This window comes from Cynocephalus volans, chromosome 13 (genome assembly GCF_027409185.1).
Source record: "Cynocephalus volans isolate mCynVol1 chromosome 13, mCynVol1.pri, whole genome shotgun sequence".
NCBI lineage: Eukaryota > Metazoa > Chordata > Mammalia > Dermoptera > Cynocephalidae > Cynocephalus > Cynocephalus volans.
Genome location: NC_084472.1, coordinates 19,661,048 through 19,675,415, shown reverse-complemented (window position 1 = coordinate 19,675,415; position 14,368 = coordinate 19,661,048).

The window sequence follows — 14,368 nt, the reverse complement described above, 5'->3', positions numbered from 1 at the left end:
TCCAGGCCACTTAGCTCTAAGCAGAGGAAAGCCCCAGCCCCTTGTAAACCTGCACTGCCCAGTGTGGTTCCCACAGCGACTGTTGGGCATTGCAAGATAATTGGGTCAGATTAAGATGTGCTATAAGAACAAGTACACACTGGGCCGGCCCATGGCTCACTCGGGAGAGTGTGGTGCTGATAACACCAAGGCCCCGGGTTCGGATCCCATATAGGGATGGCCGGTTCGCTCACTGGCTGAGCGTGGTGCTGACAACACCAAGTCAAGGGTTAAGATCCCCTTACCGGTCATCTTTTTTAAAAAAATAAAAAATAAAAAAAAAATAACAAGTACACACTGATTTCAAAGACAGTATAAAAAAAGAATATAAACTATCTCAAACATTTTCTATTGATTACAGGTTGTAATGGTAATTATTTTTGATTTGTTAGGTTAAATAGAATATACTATCAAAATTAATTTCTCCTGGTTGTTTTTATTTATTTGTTTTTACCTTTTTAAATGTGATTGCTAGAGAGGTTTAATTTAAAGATGTGGCTCACGTGATATTTCTGCTGGTCAGTGCTGATCCAGAGCAGTCCATCTACACTGGGCCCAAGGAAGTGGCAAAGGAGAATGGTGTTGGCAGCAGCTGCTGGGGTTACCAACTCAATAATAATATCTAAGACTATTAGTTATCAAGTGCTTATTATATGCCAAGCACTGTGCTAGGTACGCTCTGCTGCACATCACTGATTTGTCCCAGTGGTAATACAGGTGACGTTCTCCCCATTTTATCAAGGAGATCAGAGAGATACAGTGACTTTTCCAGGGCCATCCAGCTGGAACTCAAAACCAAGTCTTTCAAAGCCCATTCTTTCGATCTTCACTCTTGAGAGTACTGTTGAAAAGGGGCAATGAAGCTGCCCACCCCCGGCCCCCATGTTTTACAGGGGCTTCTCAGTTCCCCAAGTGCTGAGATGTGGATTCCGGCTGTCCCTGAGGTCATCTGTGAATTTTTTCCTGAAGATCCTGTTCTCTTTCTTTGCCAGAGGGCAGGTCTGTGGCCTGTGTCCCAGCTGCCTTCCCAGAGTGTCCCAGCTCCTCCCACCGGCCTCCTCCTTTGGGTTGTGTCTGATCCGCCATGAATGGGGCTGGAGCAACCAGGAACACTTTGGGTCAGGTACTATTCTCACCTAAACCACCACTCTGAGTGTTCCTAGAACAACTAGCCACCACTTGTTGAATTCTCAAGCTTGAGTTTCTCGGATTGGCATGTTCAGATGGCTCAGCCGTTTGAAGGTTGATGGGAGAGCAGCAGCCTCAGGACCCTAGGGGAGAGGTCAGGAGACAGGTCAGGAGAGGACACCTTTCTCTTCACTGGAAAAAGGGGAGTACAGTCACAGATCTGGATGAAAACACAAGCAGGTAATAGCATGGCAAGTGGTTAGTAATGCTTGGAACATGGCATATCTATTGAGTAGTTGCCTTGTACAAAGTATTGAAATAGAATATGGAATCAGCTGGAAATTCAAGTGGTTGGGACTCTTTTGGGGTCACTTACTGGTCCTTTGATTCTTGTTCTGGAGAAAGCCAGTCAAAGGAATGCGGCTCTTGGGCTTGTCCCAGCTCCACCCAGTATCCTTGGCTTCAGATCTGTCACTCCCAGTTCAGAGAGTGCTGGGGCAGCTTGTCTCCAAAGATGCCCCACCCCCACCCCAATAGTATGCACACCCCTGTGTAGATTCTGTTTCATTCTCTTGAATCTGGGCTGGCTCTGTGACTTGCTTGTAGCCAATAGGATGTGATGGAGATGATGTTACATAACCTCTAAGGCCAGGTCAAAAGCAGCCTTGCAGTGTCTGCTTTGGTCTTCCGGGACAGCCTCTGAGCCCTGAGCTGCTGTGCTGGAGAGACAGGGCACAGGCGCTCCAGCAGACAGGCCCCACTGAGCCCAGCCTTCCGGCCATCTCGCCAAGCTGTCCTGGATCCTCTAGACCTGCCCTTCTGCCAGCTCAGTGCTATCAAGTGACCTCAGCCAGTGCCATTTGGGGAAAGGAATCACACAGCCGAGCAGTGCCTGAACAAATTCCTGACCACAAAATCACGAGATATGGTAAAATTGTCTTAAACCACTAAGTTTCGGGGCACTCCGTCACACAGCAATAAAAAATAGGGCAGAAGCCCACAGCCCTGTTCCCTCTGGAAGATGCTGGAATGAATGGGTTGTGCTCTGAGGCCCTTGAATTCTGCAGACTGTCCAGGGCTTGTCAGACCCCCATTGGGGGGCAATGCAGTCCTTAGCCTTTGGGTCAAAGTGCCTCATTTACTCATTCGTACAAAAGACACTGAGAACCTACTACTTGCTAGACTCTATTTTAGGATCTGGGTATATAACCATGAATAAGATGAGTCTCCTGGAGCTTTCTAGTGGTGGAGACAGACAATAAACAAGGAAGTAATAGGATTTCAGGGCGAGGTAAGTGTTTTTAAGAAAATAAAGCAGAGAAGAGAAACAAAGATGGTCTCTTCTGAGGATCTGATGAGAGGTGAGGAATTTCTCTTCCGAAATATACAGTATCTCACACAGACACATAATGAAGCATGTACTTTGGGGACATTTTTGCTCCCTGAAGGCCGTCTGAGAATCTTTAGGGGCTATGAATTCCAGGTTAAGAATGACCGACAGAACCATGTTAGGGGACACAAAGGATCTCCGCAGGTGGAAGCGTTCCACCCCGCCCCCCTCACTAGTTCCAGGGGAGGCCAGCTCCATCAGGTAGCCAGTTGGCATGTGTGGACCCTTGGCTGGCCAGTGGAGGCTGGGGGCTGCCTTTGGGATGCTCTGTCTGGCATAGGAGGAAGATGTGCAGACTGGAAGTGGACATTGTGGTTAGTGTCAAGGGCCTGAGGCACAGGACAGGTGCTGAGGAAATACCTGCCTGGAGGGAGAGGTGCCTTCCGGCTGTGTGGCCCATCGCTGAGGCTTAGCTGTGCAGCACCAAGGGCTTCACTAGTGGGCATCTCACTTAATCCTCACAGGAGCCTCTGATGGAGGAATCAGGGTTTGCCTCATATTAAGGTGGAGACAGACATGGGAGGTAAGTGACTTCCCGGAGGTCCTTGGCTAGTTAGAGAGCTGTCTGCCCACACAACCCACACCTCTTAGCTCCCACGGCATGCCGCCCTCCCCTGCAAGGCTGGGGTTTGGAAAGGCCTATTCGAGGGGGACCCGAGTCGGAGGTGTGAAAGTTGGGTGACAGGCAATGAGGCTGGAAGGTAGGTGGGGCCAGCCCAGAGTGAGCATGGGAAATAATGTTTGTGAGCACCAGACATGGTGCAGGTGCCTCCTCCTTGTTTTGTCACCTACTCTTCGTGGCCCTGGATGGGCCGACTTACAGATGAGGCCTCTGAGCCCCTGACAGGACAAGAACCCTTCCCAAGGTCACCTGCTACTAAGCCAAGATTCCAAAGCTATTTTCAAAACCAGTGTGCCCTGCTGCCACGCCATGTGCCGGGTCACTGGGTTCCAAACAACCAGGGGACACAAGCCCCCCCCCCCAGACAGCCCTCGCTCAGGGCCCGGGGTACTGCTGCTCACCCGGCATCACCGCCTACAGGGCAGCTCTGGGTCCTCTGAACTGGGCAGCCATCCACCGGGAAGGCCAAGCCATTCCAGGGCTTGCACAAGGCTCCCTCTGTTCTGGAAACATTTCAGAGACGGCAGACATTCTGTGCTCCCTGGTGAACTGAGGGAGTCTGCTCCTGCTGTGAGCTGATTTTCGGTGGCCCGACTAGCAGTGATTTGCCCTTAGTAAAGCAAACAATGACACATAAACCTCTGTTCCATCCAGGATCAACTGGGGAGGGTCCGAAGGAACCACACCCACCTCCTTTTTTGGCATCTGAGGGCGAAATCTCATTTAAACAATTGCCTGAGCCAGAAGGAACATTTGAGTCATTGATTTCCTGCTCTTGATGAGAAAGGCCCCGAGGATGGGCAAAGGCAGGGCTTTGTGCCCATTTGTCTTCACACCCTTCACTCTGCTGGAGCCTCAGGGAGAGCAGTGGGAAGCCTTTGGAAATTTGGAAACTTAATCCAGGCATGGCTCACCTGGGCAGGTGATCTGCGTGACAAACAAGTTAAGTGGGACTGTTCAGTGAAAGGGCTGTAAGTGGGGCTAGAGCCCCTAGCTCTCACTACCCTCGCGAGTTATTTCAATCATTTCTTCCTTTATCTCCTCATCCCTTCGTTCATCAAATGCAGATGGAATACCACGGTGCTAGTCTTTGTTCCTGACATCTCTGTTTTCTCTAGCAGGGCTGACCTGCCATCCTACAGAAGTGGGAGGTCTGGCTCTCAGGTGCTGAGCTGTCCTTGAGGCAGAAGCTCCCTGGTTGGCAGGTGCAGCTCTGGTGACTCTGTGTGATGGTAGCTGTACAGCGAATACCCACTTCCTGTTCTCAGGGAAGCCAGAGCCTACAAGAAGGCACAGACTGAGATTTTTAAAAAAATAACACCTTCATTGAGATACAATTCACGTGCCCTAAAATGCCCTAAAGTTTGAAGTGTGCAATTCTGTGGTTTTTAGCAACCATCACCACTACATAATTTTAGAACATTTTCATCATCCAAAAAGAAACCCCATACCCATTGTCACTCCTCCTTCTCCTTTTCCCGGTGACTTAGGCAACCACGAATCCACTTTTTTCCCTGTAGATTTGCCTAGTCTGGAGATTTCATGTGAACAGAGTCATGCAATATGTGGCCTTTCATGTTAGACTGAGGTTTGCAAGTGGTTCATGTACGTCTATCAAAGGCTGCCTTCCCTGGCAGCCCCATCTCTGCCTTCTCTACCTGGGGGTGGGGAGAAGGGTGGGGTGGTAGTCCTGCCAGCACTCTCCCAGAGCGGTGGTGGCCACGCTGCAGTTTTATTTCTCAGCAATGCCCTGTGTTATCCTCAGGCCTTCAGTAAAGTCTGTTGAGCATGACAGCCTGTGTTGTCTGTGTTTTGGGTAATAAAGGGTCTGGGTCCCCCTTTTGTGGTGAAAGTGGACAGGGGAGAGGAGACGGGGTCACCAGTATCAGGTGGCTCGGCTTAAGCTTTCAGTTCTCTGGGGGTCTTGAAGATACGAGGGAGTCAGAACTGTGCCTTGTACATTTGTGTGCTGACTGCTTATGAGATGTCCACTCTAACCAGAGCACCCTGTCCCCGGCAGGAGGAGAACACACACATGGCCATTACAGGAGTTGGTGCCCTGGCACGACAGATTCACGCACACACGGGACATGAGGAGGGGGACCAGGAGGCCGAGTGGAGAGCACCCCTGAGAGCTGCCAGTCTCCAGGTCCCCCTCCACAGTCCTGGTCTCACGGTGGAGACAGGCCGTCCCAGCTGAGGCCCCAGGCCTGGGCCCGGCCCCGCCGCCTCCATAGGGCAGCGTGGGGAGCTCTGGCTGTGGCATGGCTCTGGTGCTGGCCACGGCTGCCAGCCCGCGTGCTTATCCTCTTCTTCCTCACTGTATTCATTTCCCAAGGCTGCCCTGACAGTGCCACCGACTGGGTGACTTAAACGGCAGAAATGTACTTTCTCACAGTTATGAAGACTGAAGTCCAAATTTAAGGTGTCGGCAGGGCTGCTTCCTTCTGAGGGCTGTGAGGGGAGCCCTGCTTCAGACCTCTCTGCTTGGCTTGTAGATGGCTGTCCTCTGTGTCTCGTCATGTCGTCTTCCCTGTGTGCATGTCAGTTTCTGTGCCCTGGTTCTCCCTTTATATGAGGACACCAGTCATCCTGGGTTAGGGCCACCCTAAAGCCTCATTTTAACTTGATTACCTCTGTAAAGACCCCATCTCCACATAAGGGCACATTCTGAGGTACTGGGGTTTAGGATGTCAGCCTATCTTTTTGGGGGGTGCTCAGTTCAACCCGTAACACTTAGTGACAGAAATCTGATTTCGAGTAGCTGTGTATGCAGTTAACAGGTTATATTTTCCAACTTCCCTTGAAGCCCACGCATTTTATATGACCTAGTTGTGACCAATGAGATAAAAGCAGAAGTTGGGGAAGACGTCGGGGACAGTTCCTTAAGAGTCACAGTTAGGTAGAAGATGCCCTTTATGCCCCTTCTACCTGTTTCTTACCTGGATTGAGGATGTGATAGCTGGAGTTCCAGCATCCGTCTTGGGCCTTGAAGCAACTTTGAAGTTGGAAGCTGTCGTCTAAGGATAGTGAGCAGAATCTAGAAAGAGCCGAGTCTCTGAGGGACAGTGTACCCCCCATGCCAGCTTGGCTGCCCACATCCAACCTTTTTATGTGAGAGAAAATAATAAATTCCTTTCTCGTTCAAGCTACTATTGTTATCTAGTCTCTGTTACTATCAGCCAAAGGCAACCCTGACTAAGACTGCCTCTAAAGAGCCAGCATAGTGTCTTGGGAAAGGCACGCATTGCTACTGTGCTGTGACATGGACCTGATTGAGGGTCCCTCCCCTGTTCTCTTCACACACATGGTTGACACACAGGATAAAAGTGACCTGTTCGCTTGTCTGCCCTTCCCCTTCATGGTAAGCTCCATCAAGCCAGGATCCATGTCTGTTTCTCCATGTTTTCACAGTGCCCAGCACAGAGCCAGCACTCAGAAGTCTCTCTAGTAAGTGTGACCTGACAGTTTTAATCCTCTACGGTTACTGGCTCTGTGTGGTCTTGGGCTCTCCGAGTCTTAATTTCTTTAATAGTAAAAATAGGAGTTACAATACCTGGGCTATTTTAATCACATTAAACATGATTAGTTGTATAGCATTTAAAACAATGCCTACCACACGTAGGAATGGTGGCCATCGTTAGTATTATTGCTAAACTAACTTTCTAATAAATTCCCATTCTCATCCTGGTGTGACACCCTGTCTACTTCTGACAGCCAGACTTTTGCTTTTCCTAGGACTCGTCTCTGACTTCTGCGCATTGTGTTCGTAGGTGTCCATCATCCTCTCTTGGCCTTCCTTTGGTCTTGAGAGCTTCGTCATGAAATAGAGCTCCCTACACCCTCCTAACGGACGCTATCTGCTTCTGTAGAATTGCTTGCTTAACCTAAGTAACTCCATTTTGCCCCCTGTCTGATCTGCAGACCACCCCCCCTTCTGCATGAGAAACCATTGACCTCATAGAAACAAAAACCATTGCATAGAAACAAGAACCATACACAGTGAATTATTACAGGGGAACAGGAACCATACACAATGAAAACTTGTATGCTTGATTGCTCGAACGGATCATTCTTGGCCTCTGTGACCTACCTCCCTAGCTTGCTTTGTGCACCTGGACAAACCCGTGTGCCAACGGGATGTAGTTCTTGCCTTTAAAAACCCTACAAGACCAAGGCCCGAGGCTGCTCTTCCTTACTTTCTCCTTGGGAGATGGACACTGGCCAGCTGGAGTGAATAAACTGCCCTTTTCTGCATGAGTGGCGTGTAAGTGCATTTCTTGTGGAAGGGTGCCTCACAACAATCAGGACATGCAGTCCCTAGGTTGCCTGGGTCCCAATTCTGGCCCCTTCCAGGCTGCCCCTTCCATTGCAGTTAAGCCTTCCATGCTCAGCTGGGATACCAGATAAGTCAGGACACAGGGAACATGTGGGGGTTTATTCTCTGCCCAAGGGTCTTGGTCAGTGGAAAAGGGTCTTCCATGAAGAGTGTAGGAAATCAGCTGGAAAGATGGACACAGTTCTCCACCTTTCCCTGTGTCCATGCCATCTGCAATGTGATGGAGCCATTTACCCACTGCTTGGACTTGGGCTAGCCTTGGGGCTTGATTTGGCCAATAAATGCAGTAGAAGTGACACAGCCAACTTGGAGCCTAGACCTTAAGAAACCTTGTACATTCCAATTGCTGTCTTAGACTTCTACTTTGACAAGGATTCCCTCCTTAACCCAACTTTAGACAGACTCCTCTGAGCCCTCTTCTTAACCAGGCCTTGTTCTTGGCCTACTAAGCCCAGTTCAGCAAGAATTCTGCCAAGCCACTTAAGCAAGATCTCCCCCAATGCCTAACCAAATTCCCCTTGGTAACTTTCCATCCCCTAACTCCTTCACTTGCCTGTTGGCTATAAATCTCCAGCTGCCTCTGTTGCCAGAGTTGAGTTCGATCTCTCTCCCCTATTGCAATGTCTTGAGTAAAGTTTTCCTTGCTTGTTTAACTCCATCCAGTGCAATTTTTCTTTGACACCTTCCACCATGAGAACAAGCCTGGACTAGACAGCTGGAGGATGAGAGACCACGTGGAGCAGAGCTAAGTCCTCCCTGCTGAGGCCATCCTAGACCAGCCAGACCTCAGCTGACTGGAGACATGTAAGCATGTTGCTTTGTGTTGCTTTGCCCCCCACGGATTTGTCACCCCACTTCCCCTGGGTGACAGAGATGAAAGGATTACTCAAAGCCCATCTCTTCTGAGCAGTGAGAGGTCCTGAAGGGGTTAATCTCCCTTTGGGATGCTCAAACGAGAGCCATCCCTTCCTTGGGAAATTAACGCGGAATTGGGATTCTCTTCCAGCATTTATTTTCCAGACCAGGCAGTTACAGGAAGAGACATAGGTGGGGTTATAGTTTAACAGTATAGGCTGGTAACTTTCAGTGAAACAAGCCAGATGACATTCCAGTAAGGCAGTTAAGTGGTCCTATCAACAACAGTTTGATCTTAGCAAACATTCCTTCTTTTCTCAGTATCTTTACATAACTAACAATCAGTAACTAGTCTGTCTTTGAGCCAGCAACCTGCTGTGCCACAATCCTTCTGTTGCAACAGAGACTTATAGCCTGAAGAAAATTTCCTGTCCTTGCAAGGTCAATATTTGAAACTGCAAGATTTTGGAAAACCAGGCCCTGTGAAGTACATATGCTTTTTAGTATATTCCACATAAGCAAGCCTGGTCAGAATCAGCTGAGCTTGGCTCAGATTGGCAGAGCTGCCTGGCCAACTCATCGACTCTTGAGAAATAATAAATGGCTGTTAGTTTAAACCACTAAGATTTGGGGTGGTTTGGTTTGCAGCATTTTTATGACAACAGATGACAGATATAGAGGAGAAAAGGTGAGAGAAGCAGAGCAGAAGGACTTCCTGAAAGATACCCCTGCCCTGAGTTCAATGGATCCTGCAGATGCATATTTTCTGGTTCCCATAGCACTAGTGAGGGACAGCCCTGTCTCTTTGGCTGCCACTCCCAGGAGGGAGTTGCAGCTGGTTGTCTGGGTCCATCCGTCAGTCACCAGCAGCAACTGAGAGGCAGGCGAGGGAGGATGTACATTTAGGCAGGAAGGGACTGGCCAGTGCTGGGGCTGACTTAGCGGTATGTGCCATCTGGGGAACAATTAAGTTCTGTATGCCAAACTACTTCAAGTGAACATGTGTGGGACTGAGCTATTAATAATGGGCCTGTCTGAAATACCAGCCCACACACTGGAGGCTGGCGCCCCAGTCCCGAAGGTTCCCCTCGCCGGGCGGAGGCCCCACCTTGCCCTAGGCCTGCTGTTCCCCCACACAGCCTCTCTGGCCTCCTCAGCCCTGTGTTCTTTTTTAAAATTGTGGTAAAATATACATAACATAAAATTTACCTTTCTACCCATTTTTAAGTGTACAATTCAGTGGCGTAAATTCACTCACAACGTTGTGCAGTCATCACGACCATCCATCTCCAGAACTTTCCATCATCCCAAACCGAAACTCACACCCACTGAACAGTAACTCCCTGTTCCTTCCCTCCCAGCCCGGGAACCGCTGTTCTACTTTCTGTGTCTGCGAATTTGCCAGTTCTAGATACCTCGTATCGGTGGAATCATCCAGCATCTGTCCTTTTGTGTCTCTCAGACCTTTCTTCTCACCAAACATTTTATTTTCAGACACCTGAGAAGCAGCCCACCAAGCACGTGAGAGCTGCACTTTCTCTAATACCCGTCCCACTTCCTTTGGCCCCTGCAAGAGGGGCTGCGTGACCTTGGCCTTGGGATATAGGTGTGTCCCTCTTCCCCATCAAATCCCCAAACAAAACAAATCACTCCTCCTGGCCAAGCTCCTGAGGAGGGTATGAGGACGCCCACTCTCCCTTTCCCCTTTCTGCTTTTAGTTCTGGTGTTCTCACTGGAGCATGGTGGGCTGAATGGTCACCTCAGGTCTGTCTCACCAACCCCCCGAGGGCACGGTCCATGTTCCTCAGTACCCTCACGGTGCTTCACCCAATTTTAGGTCCAAAGCTGAGCATGTAATTATTGCTTCAGTAGCAGAGACCTGCGTTTGAGGTAAATTGGAATCAGATCAGTCCTGTGGGGCCTGAAAAATCTGGAAGAGCCTGACGTTTGTAGGCACCCTGTTTGCGTGAGCTGATGAGGTCAGTGAGACAAGCAGGTGAATGCAGAATATTGCAACGTTTCCACCCTTCGCTGCCCCTCCCTGCGTCCTACACACGCACATACACCCACACACTCCCCTGCCTCAGGGACTCATGTTTCTGAGGCCTGAGATGAGATGGCCGTTGCAGGCATTAGTCAAAGAAAGTGTTTTTCAGGGCAGCAGGGTGGGCTGGGGGCTGAGCAGTAGGGTCAGATGTGAAACCGAGGGAGACAGGGGTTTTCCCCTCACTCCTGTGAGAACACAAGCATTGCTCTGGTCCTGTGGTGCACTGGGGACAGTGCTGGGGCCCAGTGGGTAAAGTCAGTCATGGCCCCTGAGCCTGTAGGTGCCCATGGGGGGAGGGGAAGGACTGTCGCTAGCCAGGCTCATCTCCAACATGTCTGTGACCCAGGGACTCCCAGGCCGGCAGGAAACTCACTGGCATTTGATAAACTTGGCACCCTGTGGGACACCAGCCAAATTCTACCTTATCCTAAGGCATGGAATTTATTTGTATTCTGTGGCAAAGCAGATTCCCCCTTGTCAAAGATGATCTACCTGCTTATCCTCCATGGTCTTTCCCAACCCCCTTGATCAGGCATGTCCCGCCCCCTCTGTTGAGGTTGGCTGCAGCCTGGGCACTTGGTTTGAGGCTGAAGGTGAGAAACCGGCTAGGCCCCAGTTCTCTCATCTTTGAAACAGGAAAGGCAATTTAATCCCTGCATGGGTTTGTTGAAATAATTAAATGGAAAAAAGTGTGTAAGTATGCATGGTGCTTCATGTAGTACCCAGCATGCAGAAATAAGCAGTACATGTTACTGTTATCCTCGATACCAGTGTCCAGGGGGCTTCCATAGTGGTTGGCTTTAGGTGGCAGGACACTTGGGGCTTCCCAGTAAATGGAATAGGACAATGAGGTAAATGACTTTAAAATCTATTAGCTCTTCCATATCCAAGTGAGTGTGGAATATGTAGTCACACCGGAAGTCCTCATTCATTCATTCGGGAAGCCACAGAACAGGGTTGCAGACCAGTAAGCACCAGTCTCAAAGGGCTCCCTGTCCTTAGGGAAATTGAAGTTTCTTTTTTTTTTTTTGTCATTTTTTCGTGACCGGCACTCAGCCAGTGAGTGCACGGGTCATTCCTATATAGGATCCGAACCCGCGGCGGGAGCGTCACCGCGCTCCCAGCGCAGCACTCTACAGAGTGCGCCACGGGCTCGGCCCGAAATTGAAGTTTCTTAGGCTGGTTCACTTTCCCCGTCTCCACAATAATTATTCCAAACACTTTTCACTCCTTTCAAGCTACCTTCCCCTGTTTGCCCTTTTCTCTCCTGTTTAGAGGCCTCACCTCTCACTAAAGGGAAAATAGAAGCTGTCAAGTAAGAGTTCTCTCACCCTCCCAATGGCATCCCCACACACCTGCCCGTATTTGTATCCCTCCTTCTTTCTGCAGTCGAGCGTCCTCTTCAACTGGGCACCAATCTCTCTGCCTGTGCTCATTCGATTCCAGCTTCTCCTGCCTTCCCAGGAACTGGAGGGTGTCTCTCTCTTTTGGTTATTGAAGAAGAGTGAAAAACTGCTAATGAAGACAGTGGAATAGCAAAGTCAGGTAATGGAGGCAGTAGGTGTGGTTTTTCTTCTCTGCATCCAGGCCAAGTGTGAGGGGAGAAGGTTTTGGTTCTCAGCTTCTAACTTCTTCCCTAGATCTTTCCTTCCTTTCACAATTAAACTTCTCAAAAGAAGTTGTCTCTACTTGCTGACCCCATTTCCTCACATCTGTTCACTCCTGAGCTATCCAATCTGACTTCACACACCTAAAACAGCATTCATTAAGGTCCTCAATGATGTTCCTATCTTTAAGTCAATTGATACTCTTCAGGCCTCATCTCAGCAAAAAATTGGTTCTTCTTGGGTCTCAAGTCTGCAGGCTTTGAGACTGTAATGCACCATCAGCTCTCCTGTTCTTAGGCCTTCAGACTTGAACTGGAACTTATGCCACTGGCTCTCCTGGGTCTGCACCTTGCAGATGGCAGATCTTGGGATGCTCTTCCCTGGAGTGTGAGGGGGGCAGGCTCAATGGGGGACACAGACAAGCAGGCCAGGCAACCTGCCAGCCCCTCATCAATGTACTAGAAGTCCCCTCCTGCCCCTCTGTATGGGAGACCTCTCTTAGGGAGGAGACTAGAGGGAGAGAAACTAGGCAGCCCTGGCAGACACCGCTGAGGGGACTCTCCAAGGGCCACCTGCAAGGACCGCTGTCCAGGTGAGGTTGGTCTGGCTGTGGAACTCCCTCTTCTTGGTGGTTACCAAGAAAGAAGCCTCGGCACCACAGGGCCCTTATGATCACCCCATCGAGCTCCCAATTAAGCACCTGGGGGGAATTGGGGTTAATAGCAGCAGCAAAACACCTGAAACCCATTTGCTGGCCAACAGGTAGGGGAGCCACCTGGTTGAAGAGATTATGTGTCTCTTCAGGGACACCACCTGTCCCAGCTCCTGCATCCCCTGAGCTGCCACCAACGCCTCTGTCTGCGCAAGCAGTAGGGGCAGGAAAGCAGTTGCTTTATCATCCCCATTTGGTCCTGAGCTCCAATGTCTTCCTCTATAAACAGGGTTTGGTTTTTGCTAACTCAATTCAGTGGATGTAAAAAATAATAATTGTTACCATTTATTGTCTACTGTATGCCAGGCCCTGGGCCAGGCATTTACTGTACCATCTCATTTGATCTTCCAGAACCTCTCTGATGAGAACACTGTTCAGTGGTCAGCTTAAGGCCACACGGTCTGCTGGGCTCTGAAATGTTTTCCTTCTCTCCTATGCCTGCCTTTCCTAGAGTTAGCTGCTTCTGGGTTCCCTAAGGGATGCTGTTGAAAAATTGTCCCTTCTCTTCTGGTGCCTCCTGCTTTTGGCTGCATCATCTTCTCAGAAAAATGTTCTTGCCCCCAGGCTTCCCTTTGAGACCCGATTGTTACTTTCTCCAGTACTTACAGGAAACAGGAGGGCAGAGTAAGCTACTCCATTTGTGTCTTGTTTTTATTTTGTAAATAAGAATGAAAACTGGCTTTATGGGAGAAGGCAGCTGCCTTAGGAAAAATGATATCTGGCTGAGAAGCTCATAAAACAGAATGTAGGTTTCATCGGGGATGTCTACATATGTCTCAGAGGGGATCTGTTTCCTGTATTCTTGAAGCCAAGGTTTTTAAAAAATAATTTGTAGTGAGTGGTTTTGGCAGAACATACCATCCACCCTCCTCACTGGACCCACTGGATTTTCTTTTCGGTCATCTTTTAGGATCAGTTCCTGTTTAGAGGCCCTGCATAAGAGAAACTCCAAGAATTCTAAGGTTCCAAGAAGAGGTCCAGGTGGGCAACTTCAGCTCATGGGGAGGAACCTGGATGCCAGCAGTGCCCAGGTGTACCCAAATTGCCTTTTTTTCCTTTTTCATTTTTTGGAGAGGTGCGTGATTTTCTTGACCTTTCCAGTCCATAGTTGGTGCTTTTTCAGAACAACTCCTCCTGCTTATTTCCAGAACGCTTTGGAAGTATGAACAATCCTGGACTGCCTGTGCTTGATGAGACACCATTTCTTGCTCTCCAACCAGGTATATCAGGTAGGGCCATTGCTGGCACATGCAGTAGGAGCAATCAAAGTGAGTTCAGTGAAGGAACTATTCGAGAAGGAGTGGTGAGACGAGACCCTGGGTCTAGCAGGGCCCTCTCGGTTGGGGGTTGGGGGTGGGGGCTGGGAACACATAACCTGGAATCCAGTCTCCTCCTGCTCTCTGATTTCTGGTCAATGCTTCTCCTTCCAGAACATAAGCTGCAGCTGGAGGGCAAAGGAACCTTGGTGCATGGTCCATGGAATTAGCCCTGAGCAAGATGCTGAGCAGAGAGACTTGATTCAGAGGCGCAGAGAACAATCTTCCCAGGGGGGTCATTGTTGTGTGATGGTTCATTCAACCCAACCAGTATTAGGTGGCGAGTTCTGGGTAGCAGGCACTGTGGTAGGTG